The 14,190-nt window shown below is 40.8% G+C and overlaps 1 protein-coding gene and 1 pseudogene across 7 annotated transcripts in view; one reads left to right on the plus strand and one right to left on the minus strand.

Moving 5' to 3' along the window:
• The window catches only part of PRICKLE2 (prickle planar cell polarity protein 2), a 395,296-nt gene that overhangs the window by 77,426 nt on the left and 303,680 nt on the right, over positions 1-14,190 (minus strand). The window lies entirely within an intron of this gene.
• On the plus strand, positions 113-12,042 carry LOC141585293 (thioredoxin-dependent peroxide reductase, mitochondrial pseudogene; annotated as a pseudogene).

Genomic DNA, 14,190 nt, shown 5'->3' on the forward strand with positions numbered 1-14,190 from the left:
TCATCCTTAAAGCAAGGGTCAGGCAAATCATCCACATCTGGGAATTTTCCCTCTCTCTGTGAGGGAAAAACAAAGCCAGTCAATTTTCCTAGAAGCAGAGAATTCAGCAAACATGCTGGTGAACCAGAGGGTAGGGCTTTCTCGGCAGACTCCCCTGAGAGCTGGCTTTACCATTTTCTCTGTTAGTCTCCAGCATGTGACGAGCCTCTCTAGCCGAAGGGATATGTCAGCACCTGCCTTGGCAATGGAGTCAAAGCCCGTCTTTGGCACTCGGCAAACTCCTAGGTACCTCAGCCTCCACCTACATTTAAAGCCCTCCAGGTTTCAAGTCTTTTGTAAGGCAGGCAGCAGCTGACATCGGTCAGAAATAGACTCACTAAATCTGGGATACAGAGCGTGTAATTAAAAATTGTCATTAACATGAGGATTTTTGCACACCCTGGAACATTCCTATTTATGACTGTTAGGACATATTCTTGTACTTTATGAGGCTCATTGAACCTTAACAACAACTGGGGAAAGCACCAAGCAGCTAATTTTGCCTGAGAAAAGGAAACAGACATTCTACCATTCAGCCACGTGCAAAACTAGGGAAAGAAACAACTGGCTAATACAGAAGGTATGTCATATGGGAGCGGCACACACACACAAAATCCCACAAGCCCAGATGACATCATGGAAAATATTCTCAAGTATCTCTTATTTAGCAACATAATCACCTTTTGTGAAACAAGGCATTCATTCATCAAATGGAGAAGATGGAAGACTGGGGGTTCCAAATTCATCATATTTGGTCAGGCATGGTGGCTCATACCTGTAATCCCAGCACCTTGGGAGGCTGAGGTGGGTGGTTCACCTGAGGGCAAGAGTTTGGGACCAGCCTGGCCAACAAAGTGAAACCTTGTCTCTACTAAAAATACAAAAATTAGCTCAGCCTGGTAGTGCATGCCTGTAATCCCAGCTACTCTGAAGGCTACGGCAGAAGAACTGCTTGAACTTGGGAGGCAGAGGTTGCAGTGAGCTGAAATCGTACCACTGCACTCCAGCCTGGGCTACAGAGTTAAACTCTGTCTCACCAAAAAAAATAAAAACAAAATCAAAGACAAAACAAAACATACAAAAAACCCACCAACCAGATAAAAACAAATTCATCATATTTGTTACATTCTACAAAGTTGGTCTAATTTCCTTTGCATTTAAGGATCTGTGGGTATGAACACATGTTTTGGGAATGCTGGGGTGAAGAGTTGCGAAAGCTCTACTTTAATCTCCAGAAACTAAGTCATAAATGTTAGAAGAAGGGGTAAAAAGGCTTTGTAATGACGAGGCCTTAAAAAATGTGAAAGTTATCTTTATTTTCGTAACCAATGATGGTAAGGATTCACCATCATGAGCCTATCATCCTTTTAATCAAATCCCTGAGGCAACTATAAAAAGAATTCTTGTCCTAGACTAGCTAGATTTGCAAAGGCAGGGGCTACATGGCCCCTCCCTGTAGGCAGCTGGCAGAGAGCTATGTGCAGGGACAGGAATGAATGGCTCCGGGTTTTGAAGGCACCTCACCAGTACTGTCTGAGAAGAAGCAAAAGCCCAGATCACTAGTTAGTTTGGGATTAGAAGCTGGCAATTTGCCTATCAGAGACTGGCATAGCAATCCATCCTCAGAAGAGTCCCTGTGCCATACGCCTCATCAGACAAAGGCCAGGTTTAAAAAAGCAGGCCTAGTCTTGTGTCTTGGGGAATGGGCTTTGACTCCCAAGTCAGAAGATCGCTTGTAGAAAGGACTGGTTCCAACATTATCTTGTCATTCTCACATCCCATTGTCATTATAGAACATTAGGGAGAACTGCTAATATGAGATAAATTACTGTGGATGCTTGAAAGTGCAGAGTCTAGTTGCAGTTCCACTGACCCTCCTCTTAATCACCTCTAATTACTCACACACTCTCTGTCCATTGCCTAGAGCAGTCAGGCCTGAGAGCCCTTTTGAACCCGTACTTTGAACCAAGCCTTTCTGATACTAAGGCTGGCCCAAGTTGGAATTATCCTTGCACCCTTTTCAGCATGGCTGGTGGATCTGAACCCTGAGTCAAGACTCTGTTGTCTCCTCTCTCTGGGTTCCTGAGCAAGTTATGTGGCTCTTCAAAATACTCATAAGAGTGTGATGGATTAAATGAGAGTGTAGGCAAAGCATGCAGCTCTCAGTGACAATAAATAACATGAATACATGTCAATGGTTACACTATCAAGCCTGGCCTACTCTATATGGAACAATCCAGATGCTTCTTGGACAAGGTCTTGCTCTGCCACTTAGGCTGGAGTGCAGTGGAGTGATCATAGCTCCCTGTAGCCTTGACCTCCTGAGCTTAAGCGATCTTCCCACCTCAGACTAGCTAGAACTACCGGGACATGCCACATGCCTGGCTAATTTTGAAAATTTTTTTGTAGAGGCAGGAGGGTCTTGCAATGTTGACCAGGCTGGTCTCGAACTCCTGGGCTCAAGTGATTCTCCTGCCTTGGCCTTCCAAAGTGCTGGGATTACTGGTGTGAGCCACTGCATCAGGCCTACTTTTGGATGTGTAGCAACATTGCTGGCTTATAGAGTGAGACCAAACCCTGAAGCCACTTAGATTAGTCAAAGCAAGAAAAATAGGCTGCAAGGAATACAATGGTATTAAAGCTAGTTTGACTTCATGGGGAAAATGGCAAATTGTGCTTTTCTTTTTTTTAATGAAACCTTGCCCTGTATATAATAGGGTCTCATGAAGAAAGAGAATGTGCCACTGGAAGGTGATTGTACCAAGTTTCTGTTCTCTCTGAGCCCAGTGTCCTTTTACCTCTGCTTTCTTCCTGCAGATAACGCTTTTCACCTTCTGAAAGGTTAAGGTTTCCCAAAACACTTGAGTTTGCGCGGCATCAGTTCAACAGCCTGCCCTAGAGTGACTTGCTTTTCTCGATTCCAAGTTCCCCAGAGAAGGTTCCTGATTACCCCGTCTTAGGCAGTGTCCAGATTCAGAAATGAGATTAAAGACATTCAAAATACTTTGAAGACTGGAGAATAAATGAACCCCGATGTAACATGATTGAGTGAAGGTGAAGTGATAGAGAACTCTGGAGAAAGGAGTAAATAAGTTCCTTGGTATGCTGAGATCCATCCTAAAGACTGAACTCTGAAGTCAACAGAGGCAGTGATTACTCTTTGGGAACACAGCTCTGTCTTTCCTGGACATCTTTTGTCACCTTTTATAATTCAAGCCTACTGATAACTATTCAAAATTATTCCAGTAATTCCTCAAATATAGAATGTGCTAGCATAGCTTCTCACAAGGCTACTAATAATTTGATGGATGACTTAAGAACTTACCTACATAGCAAGACGCTCCATTTCTAAAATAAATCAGTTAATATTAATTAACAGCCTACCAAATCGCTCCCACGCCACATGGTAGGTCATGTGGCTTGCTCTGAGGAAGGAGAATGAGTTAGTCCTTTCAGGACTTTCAATCTTCTTCAAAGCCCATAGAAGTCCAGGTAAAACACGCATTCCTCTAATGTTAGCTTTGCATCTCCTCCTGGTGTTTAGATGCTGGACTTTCCAAGGTTTCATCAAGCAAAGAGGATTAACAGATGGACAGGAGTGAGGGAGAAACAGCTCTCCTCAATTCTCGGGCTGGATACAGGAACGCTGCCTGCATTTTTCTCTGGCATCCTCCACAATAAAACTACTGCATAGCCCAAAACAAACACCATGCAAACCAAGGGTAATGGGAAAATACTGAGTATACTTTCTGGCAATACAAAAATTGAATTTGGCACAATTCCTGAAAATCCTGCAGATTGTTCATTTTAGTCCAAACATGTTTCACTAGTTCATTTTTTTTTGAGAAAATAAGCAAATCCAATAGAACTTTGTCAATGATGATCATTACCAAGCTATTACCCATTATGCTGATAACTGTATTTTTCATCCTGTGTGTACTGAGCATGTTTCTTCAAAAGCACGTCTGTTGGATGTGCTAGAAACTTTGTTCCATTTAGATATTCCCAGATAAAGGCATCCTGTGATTCCACCCTGGCTCTACCTTTCCCCTAAACAAAAGCATTTTGAACACAATAAACTGGCTTATTAAAATGAAATCGCTGAAGGCTTTTATTTAAGGTGTAACTCTGCAACAGGGAAGGTTTGGCAGTAACTTCAGTGTATGTCAGACAGATCGCAAGCGTTTTCGTCAGTGCGCAAATAAAGTCTACAAAGCAAAGCCTCACCCAGCTGGAAAGATGAGGCGTGTTGGAAGGAACTGCACATTTGATAGCATTTCTGCCTGGGCAGAAAGATGGGGACTGGAGAATCAACGACTCTGTATTTGGGAGACAAGCATACTAAAAGTAAGCTCATTTTTTAAAAAGAAGTGTGCAAAACACTTTATTTAGAGCAATGGTTCAAACTATAGTTTGCATCAGAATCACCTGGAAGGCTTGTTAAAAGAGAGATGTCTAATTTAGTAGGCCTGGGGTGGAGACCTATAATCTGCATTTCTAACTCCTCTTCAGGTCCTGCCGTTAGTCCAGAGACCACACTTTCAGTTTTAGAACTGTCTACTGTTTGCCATCAACAAACAACTTTATGCAATTGCCAGGCCAATGGTAGGATTCCCATTTTCTTCAAGAAATCTAGGAAGCCCAGAAAAGGAGAGAGAACTTGTTGGAACTCATCCTTTTTTTTTTGAGACAGAGTCCCGCTCTATCACTAGGCTGGAGTGCAGTGGCATAATTCCGGCTCACTGCAACTTCCGTTTTCTGGTTTCAAGCAATTGTCCTGCCTCAGCCTCCTGAGTAGCTGGGACTACAGGCAGGCACCAACACACGTGGCTAATTTTTTGTACTTTTAGTAGAGATGGGGTTTCACCATGTTGGCCAGGATGGTCTTGATCTCTTGACCTCGTGATCCGCCTGCCTCAGCCTCCCAAAGTGCTGGGATTACAGGTGTGAGACACCGCGTCCCGCCGACCTCACCCAATTTTTCAGGTGTCTCCTTCCATATCTAGATATAAGATTCAGCAGGGGATTCCACCAGCTCTGGCAAGAACAAGAAATCCTAAGGGCAAAGTGCTCACATTTTTGGGTGGCAACATATTCCGTATCAAAAGCATCCTTATATTTTTAGAGCAGGAATCCACAAAGAAGTAGTTAGATTTTCTTGACCAATTTCAGAATCAATTGTTCTTTACCATCTAGATGGGGACGGGAGTCCAATCTTTTGGCTTCCTTGGGCCACACTGGAAGAAGAAGAACTGTCTTGGGCTACACATAAAATACACTAACACTAATGATAGCTGCTGAGCTTAAAAAAAAAATCCCCCCAAAAATCTCATGATATTTTAAGAAAGTTTATGAATTTGTGTTGGGGTGCATTCAAAGCTGTCCTGGATTGAATGGGGCTTGTGGAGCATGGGTTGGACAAGGCTAATCTGAATGAAGGAAGGGACCAAAGAACTCCTGACTTATTGAGTGACCCTAAGGCTTGAAGTATTTTAATATACAGTATTTCATAAACTTTTCCCACACCATGGAGGTGGGTATTTCACACTCAACAGACTGAAAATCACATAGTTAAAAAGTGACAGAGCCACCTTTGAGCTTGACTTCCCCATCCTCTCCTTCTGTTCTCTTTTATCAAGAAATAAAGAGACTGAAGAGAATGGCAGATCGATGGGAAAGACGGAAGAAAAAACCAAACCATACCCAGACACAGTAGATTCCCAATAGGTCTGCATGGCTGACCACAGAAAACGATGAACATATTTGCCTTTGGTATTCTTCATAACCAACATACATCTCCCAAATAAAGCCAAAATGAACAGACAATAAGTGAAAAATCTTCAAATGACACAGTTTTTCCACAACACCATGGCATGATGGTATAAGGGAGTTTTGGCAGAGAAGGTTTCCCACCTATATCTATTTTTTTTCTTCCTTAATAAGAATACCTCCATTTTACTGACAGCATCAATATACTCAGCTAAGAATGATATTTCTGCACCTCCTTAGTGGCTACATGTGGCCATATATATTCTGGCCGATGACATGGAAGGGTGTGATTTCTGGGAGAGCTCTGTTAAAGTAGGCCAGGCAATTGTCAGCCAGGACCATTTTTTTTTTTTTGCCCACTCCCCCATCTTTCATCTTCTTGTCTAGAATATAAACACCATGGCTAGACTTCCAGCAGCCATCTTGTGCCATGAAGTACCTTACAAATGGGAATGGAAGCTGTAACCTGAGAAAAGGACAGAAAGTTATGAGCCTGAACTTTAAAATTCTTTTATTTTTATACTATGGAGCCACCAGACCAACCCCGGATTGCCTCTTTCTGAACTTCTTTTATGAGTAAGAGAAATAAACTGTTTCTTTATATACAGTCTCTGTTGCTAGGAATGAATGCAATTCCTAAATGATACAGCACTGGTTTTCAAACAGTAGCATACTTTATAATCATCTGAGGCCTTTTAAAAGATAACTGCCATTTTCATCCCTCTGGGTTGAAAAGGGGGCCAGAACTGTGCACTCTTGACAAACACCTGACGCCACACCGGAAGAAACACTAGTTTAAGGAAAAGACAACCACAACCACAAAGTAAAGGCCAACCCTCCTGAAGTGTAATCTCAGATATGAACTGACACATTCAGAAGATTATATGAAAATCCAACTTAACCAAGGGACTAATTTGAATACTGGGCCTTTATATCATGATTCCCCCTCACCTGCAGTTTGAGAAGCTTGGAATCGTGTTTAATCTACCTCAATTTGGGGAGGTAATATCTAAAATGCACCTGAGCATCTCAGAAGGCAGGTTGTACAGAGAAGGGAAAGACGTTGTCTGAATTTGCTGCACGTGGTGGTTTTTAAAAAAGCACACAGTGGTTCCCAAATGGGGACCTGGGGGACCATCAGGTAGCATTACAGCTGTGAGTAAATAGGGATGGGCTGCTCGTGAGGGTCCCTGTGTTCATTTTGCACCTACTCGCCAGAATTTCATTACCCAAGCAATAGGAGAAAAGTGTCATTAAGTGGCATTTAAGAGGTGAAATTGTACCAAGTTTGGCTTCTTCCTTTTTCTCCTGGAGCCCACATTATAATTTTAATTGGTTTACTCAGGAAGCAATTTAGAAAACAACAGTCTAATGCCTAATGCCTAAACAATGTCTCCATCATGTTAAACTCCCCTAGGATTAGGATCAAAATAAGAAATAAAAGCTCATTTGCAGTATTTTCAAAGAAGAATCTTTCAAAGACGCCTTTCTTTTGTTCACTTGATGTCTAATTCAACAGCAATTCTTGTTGAATGTAGGTTCAAAACATGCAGAAGCCAGTCATTTTCTACCACCCCTGCCCGACCAGTCTAGCCATGACTTAAGTGCTCGCCTGAGCTCCTGCTGCGGCTGCTTCTGGACCCAGCTTTCATCTTTGTGCCTCTGTAGCCGAGTCTCCATTTAGCAGCAATAACAACTCTATTGGAATATAAACGAGGGTGTGTCACTGCTCTGCTCAAAACCCTGGATGGTTTGGGTGCAGTGGCTCATGCCTGTAATCCCAGCACATTGGGAGGCTGAGGCAGGATGATTGCCTGAGCCCAGCAATTTGAGACTGGCCTGGGAAACATAGGTAGACCATGCCTCTACAAACATTAAAAAAAAAAAAAAAAAAAAAGCCAGGCTATGGTGGTACACACCTGTGGTCCCAGTTACTCTGGAGGCTGAGCTGGAGGATCACTTGAGCCTGGGAGGTTGAGACTGCAGTGAGTGGCAATTGCGCCATTGCACTCCAGCCTGGGTAACAGAGATTCTATCTCAAAAACAAAAAAACGCCCCAAAAACTCAAAACCCCAAAAAACAACCTTGGACGATCTCCCACACCTCTATGATGCAAAGCCAGTCTTCACTGTAACACTATGACCCTGCCTCCTTATAATCTGGCTGACTGTGTCTCTTACCATAACCCTTTTGATCAGATCTTTTGCCCACAATGACCTCCTTGCTGTTTGTGTCACCTCATGGCCTTTATACCAGACATTCCCTCTGCCTGAGAGGTTCTTCCCTCGGGTATTTACATGGTGTCATCCTCTTTTCTTCTGGTCTTTGCTCAGTGGTCACCTTAGTTGCCTTCCCTGACTAGCCTAATAAATTAGCACTTCTATCCCTGAATCTCCAGCCTATTGCTTCTCAACTGGGGGTAACAATACCCTCCAAGAGATATTTGACAACATCTGTATCTAAAGATATTTTTGTTCTTTCAACTTGGGGAGGGGGCTGCTCTTGGCATATATAGTTGGTAGAGGCCAGGGACGCTGATAAACGTCCTACAGTGCATGGATCAGCCCCCACAGCAAAGGATGATCCCCGTCAAAATGCCAACAGTGCTAACACCGTCAAACTCTTAATCTGCGTTTTGTCAAAGAACTTACCAGGGCTGACAAATGATCTACTTGTTCATTGTCTTTCTCTTCCCTCTAGAATGCGAGTATTTGGGACTGTGTTTGCCATATACCCCTAGAAGAGGGTCTGGCATGTACTAGGTACTGAGTAAGTGTTTGTTGAATGGATGCATGCTGTATTCAAAAAACCTTATCTTTCTAGCGGTCTGGCTTATTAGAGGCTCTAGATGAACACGTACAGCAAGAGAATACATAAGTGAGGTTTCAAGAGGAACCAGAGTAAAACTCATTAAGCTTCTCTTTCATTTCATCAAAGCACTTGCTTTTTCACCAAAGATTAGTGCTGTGGGGTGGGTGGAGGAGATGCTAAGTGTAGGATGTCTGGAAAAACTGTCAAGGTACTGTTTATTTCAGAGGAAGTGGCAAAAGCAACACCCATTTGCATTTGAAGCCAGAGAATTTCTTTCAAGTTGAGTTAACTTTGTTTGAACAAATTAAGGAAAATAATTATGTTATGCCCTAAGCCGGTACTATAATTCGAAATCACATGAGTTGCTTTGCTTCTGTGCCTGTTAGCTCTCACGTGCCCACTCTTTCCAATCCTCTTAGTTTATTATTTAGAATATTAAACTTTAATGTTTAGTTAGAAAATACTTTCCGTTAAGTGCGGAGCATTATCTGACATTTATTTTATCTTGTCTCAAAGAAAAGGTTGCAGAAATGGAAGAACTTGGGGTTTGAACATTTTCTACTTAAGCTACACTTAAATTTAACACTCCCTCACCCTGATTTTACCAAGACATCCTTTGCAGATTGTGTACACATTTGCATATATGCCCTATTAAAAATTCCCCCAACAGTTGCTTATGCTTTTTGACAACAGTTTTTTCAGGATTGCCTTTTATTAAAAAAACAGGATGGCAGTTTCCTATACGGGTCATGTGTTTGGACTCGGGAGTCAGATTGTTTGGGTTCAAATACTGGATCTAACACCATCCGCATGTAGTTGGGCAAGTGATTTCATATCTTGTAGAAAGTTAATATCTCCATCCGTAAAATGGGGACAATAATATCTATCTTGAAGCATTAATAAGAGGCTCAAATGATACCGTGTAACTAGCACAGAGAGAGGCACAGGCTGAAGCCTCTATATTTCTTGGCTTTGAAGCAGTCTAATGCATAATTCATAAATGTCTATGTTATAAACAGAATCGTATACCCTCTGTGATTCACATGTCAAATCCCTAACCCCATATGTGATTATATTTGTGATAATATGTGATTATATTTGCAGACAGGGTCTTTAAGGAGGTAATTAAGGTTCAATGAGGTCATAAGCCTGGGGCCTATTCAAATAAGACTGTGGTCCTTGTACGAAGAGGAAGAGAGGAAGAGATAACCAGCAGCAGGCACAGAGAAAAGGCCATCTGCAAGCCAGGAAGAAAAAGCCTCAGCAGAAATCAGCGTTCCTGACACCTTGATCTTGAGCTTTTGGACTCCAGAACTGTGAGAAAATAAATTTCTGTTGTTTAAGCCACCTAGTCTGTGGATTCTTGTCTGTTATCTGTGACACATAAGCCTAAGGAACTGTTGAGTGCTTGTGGGGAAAGAACATACACATGAATAAGAAACCACTCTTAAGTGGAAAGAGGTTATGTTTGGCAGAGGGTATAAGATAAGTGTAAGTCAGGTACTGATTTGCAGCATTCGCCAATTTCCACAGGGTATGTGATCCCAATGTGATCCACATTCAAGCTACCAATGTGATGCCACTGGATTTGGAATTGGGAAGAGATACACATAACATCCCATGACACAGTACTCCCACCATACAGCTATATAGGCAAAACCATCTCAAGGGCATAGATAATAGTGGAATATGATAAAGTAATTAGGAAGTGATGAATTTCAAGTATTTATCATCTTTAAAAATTATAATGCATCTAACTAAGTTTATATAACTACATTTTCATAATGGCTATATTTAACAACTGATTTACAAAATTCCTGAAAATGGACCAAATGGCTCTTGCAAGGCAGTACGAGGCTGGCTCTAGCACATCACTGTCAGAAGCTTAAATGGTCAGTATCCTTGGCAAATTCTCTTTTAAAAAGTAAAAAGAGCAGTAGAAGAGCTGTAAAGGAGATTAAACTGCTAAAGAGCACTTCAAAGAGTCTGACGACCACTTATCTGTGGCCCAACTCTGTCCATCTGCAATAGTCCCAGCGGATCACACATTAAGCCAAGTTGTCTATCTCAGCTGACACATACTTCAGAGTAGTCACAGCTCTTCTGTCTCCAGGCTTTCTCAAATATCCAGAATTCTGCCCTTTCTCTACACTACGCTTTTCTTTTCCCTCTTCCTGTTTTCCTTCTAAACTCCCAGGCATAGTACAGAACTGATGAACACTCACAATCATTTATGTATTGGCAGGTGTTTTGTTTTCTCAAAGTAAAGACAATGTGAGTTAAACACAGTGTAGTTCCCCATGAAGAAGAAAAACAACAACAAAATCCCGACCCAAACCTTAATAAAACTCCTATTTTATGCTAGCATGTTGTTATCAAACTGTGTTCTGGAAGGTCAGTGGTTCTTAATAGAGAAAAAAAGATTCTCCACTTTTGGGGTAACTACTCCAGTATCAACTAATATTTACCTACAGCGTAGGAGAAAGAAAGTGCATTCGATGTTTAATGTTTGAGTCCTAACAATGACAAATTCTAAGTGTGCATCTTTGGCCAAGTTATCTACCTTCTCTGGGCTTCAGTGTCCTTATCTCTAGGGCTAGATTAATTGTATTCATCTCATAGAGTTATTGTGAGGATTAAAAGTGAGGAAAATATGACTCCTGCATGCACTGAAGACGGTGGCTGTTGCGGGAAGGTTGTTCCTGGCTCCAGTTGCCTGACATGTGCATACTATCCCGTCTCTGCAGTCCTTAGGCCTGCGGCTTCTGAGGAAAAATACGCTTGAGAAACACACTGCGGTCTGGTTCTGGTCGAGCGGAATTCGCCTTTGGCACCACTTATTCATATCATGCACTTGCTGTCACTCTATTTTAAAGGGACAGCCTGTCAATGGAGAGGTCAAAGATCGATGCCTTGATGATTATAAGGGGGAAATACTTGGCTCTTTTCTTCTGTCCTTTGGATTTCACCTTGTGCGTCCACAACAATTTCTTGCTTTTAGTGATAAAGACAATGAACTTTACAAAGTGAACTGTGAAGTTGTTGCAGACTCAGTGGATTCCCACTTTAGCCACCTTGCCTGGATACATGTACCAAGAAAGAATGGTGGTTTGGGCCACATGAACATCACACTTGTCAGATTTAACTCAACACATTTCCCAAGACTATGGTGTGCTATTAGAAGGTCATTGTCTTGTACTAAGAGGAGTCTTCATAATTGACCCCCAGGAAGTTACCAAGCATTTGAGTGTCAATGACCTACCAGTGGGCTAAAGCATGAGAGAGACCCTCTGCCTGGTGAAGGCATTCAGTTTGTAAAAAACCCATGGAGAAGTCTGCTCAGCAAACTGGACACTGAAGTCTCCTACAATCAAGCCAAATCCAACTCTTTCCAAAGAATATTTTGAGAAGGTAAATCAGTAGATCACCCCATGTGTATCTGCACCTTCTCACCCCAGAGAGGAACCCCAGTTAGAACCTGATTTTAGCATTTCAAAGATGATTATTTGTAGAAGGCAAGCAAGCTATTATGTGTATATTCATAAATATTACTCTAAATGTTTTATTTTTGTAATACTGACTAAGGTTTTTTAAACATGGTTAGTTGCTAGTATAAGGAGTCCTTTATTGAAAATATCTTGAGGGCTAGCTAGTTAGTTTCTGTAGAACACTAGTTAACCTATTTCTCAGATCATGTCTTCAATGAGAATACTCTTCTTTCTTAGCCTTACTTGAATCTTTGTCTACACCGAAGTGGTACAACAAGCATTAAAAGCTTCTGATCAAGGGTCTTGAAATTCTCTTCTTGAATTTTTTTTTTATGAAACTGAATTTTTTTAAGTTAACAGAGATCACAGCTTTAAGTTCCCTTAGATTCATAGTTTAGCCATATTGTTCATTACATCTACATACATTTCTAGATATTGATTGGTGTAATTGATTATACAGGATATTTAGCGAATTCAGGGATTGCATTTTGAATTATTACAATTTTTTTTTGCTGAAGTGTTTAAAATATAATAAAAATAAACACATTTTAAAATAAAGTGACAAAAGAATGACAATACACTGTGAACCATAAGGCTGTATATAATTGTCAGATCAGTTTTATTATTATTAAAAATAACAATAAAACTAGAAATTAAAATTGCTTCGGGCTACTAGTAATCATGACCTGAGAACAGTGGTCCAGGACTGGGTTGGCATTTTATAAAAACTATGAAGCATCTTGTCTCTTCCTATCTTTCTGTACCCACCATCCCATGTGTTAGTGATATCTATTCTCCAAATTGCAAAAGAGCTACTGGAGTCCCAACCATCACATTCATGTTCCAGGTAAGAAGGTGGGTAAGGTAAGAGGCAGTTGGATCAACAACATTTAAAGAGAATTACTAGCAGTTCTAATCTCCTATTTATAATCCCTTGGATAGGATTAACTGCAAGGGAAGCTAGGAAACACAGCCCTTAGCAGGACATACTGTTGCCCAGAATACGATCAGGTTCTGTTAGTCAGAAAGAAGGAGATGCTAATACTGGGTGATACCTAGCAATCTGTGTCTCCAAAGAACATCTGAATTTTGAGTTATCTCTACCTTATATGGAGTCCTTAGGAGTGTCCTACATGGTATCTTTTATGCATGTTTTAAATCATTGTTTTTGATTCTGCACTTCACATATAACATAATTAGTCCATTATCCCTCTCTATTATTAGTATTACTTTCACAGGGTTAGGCAAAGCCAGTTTGAATAGAATTTAGAAGGCAAACACAGAAGAAATTCTAGGACCAGTTCAAGTTTTCAAGTGTCAAAGGGATTCATAATGAAACATACTATAATCCAAAGAAAGAATTCTTTTTTCAAGAGACCAGAGCTTGCTGATCACAGGACATTGTTGGAAACCCATTTTAAAATACAGGTGACCTTTGTTTCAAGTCAGTTCATTTAAGGCAGTTTCATTTCTGCACATTAAATAAATGATTAATCACCAGAAAATATGAAAATCAAGGAACTCACTTATACATTACAAAGGATATGTTTCTTACTACCATGGCTACTTTCAGCCTGAGTAACTTGCCTTGCCTACTAACTTTCAAATGAAACAGAAATAATTGTGAGAGTTTGGTCTTTCCTGTTCCAAAACGTCAAAAGATCAGTGAAGGTAATACCTTGGACTGCGGGTTATAGATTACATATAGCCATAAATCCCTCAAGGGATTATATTATGCCACAGAGAAACAGACAGGAAAGAAGGTTTGGTATGGATGAGCTAGATTATGCCATAATATCTCAAACACCACCAAAATATCACTAGTTTCATACCGCATTGTTTTTTAATTAAAATTTTTATTGTTATATATGTAATGGTTAAAATGGCAAATCTAACACCATATAAATAATAATTCTCCATTTCTCCTTCCCTCAGCCCCTGGTAACCTCTAATTTACTGTCTGTCTCTATGAATGTGCCTAGTCTAGATACTTCATATACATGGAATCACGCAACATTCGTCCTTTGCGTCTGCTTATTTTACCTAGTGTAATGTTTCCAAGGCTAATTTCTGTTGTAGCTTG

The sequence above is a fragment of the Saimiri boliviensis genome, chromosome 8, assembly GCF_048565385.1.
Source record: "Saimiri boliviensis isolate mSaiBol1 chromosome 8, mSaiBol1.pri, whole genome shotgun sequence".
Classification (NCBI taxonomy): domain Eukaryota; kingdom Metazoa; phylum Chordata; class Mammalia; order Primates; family Cebidae; genus Saimiri; species Saimiri boliviensis.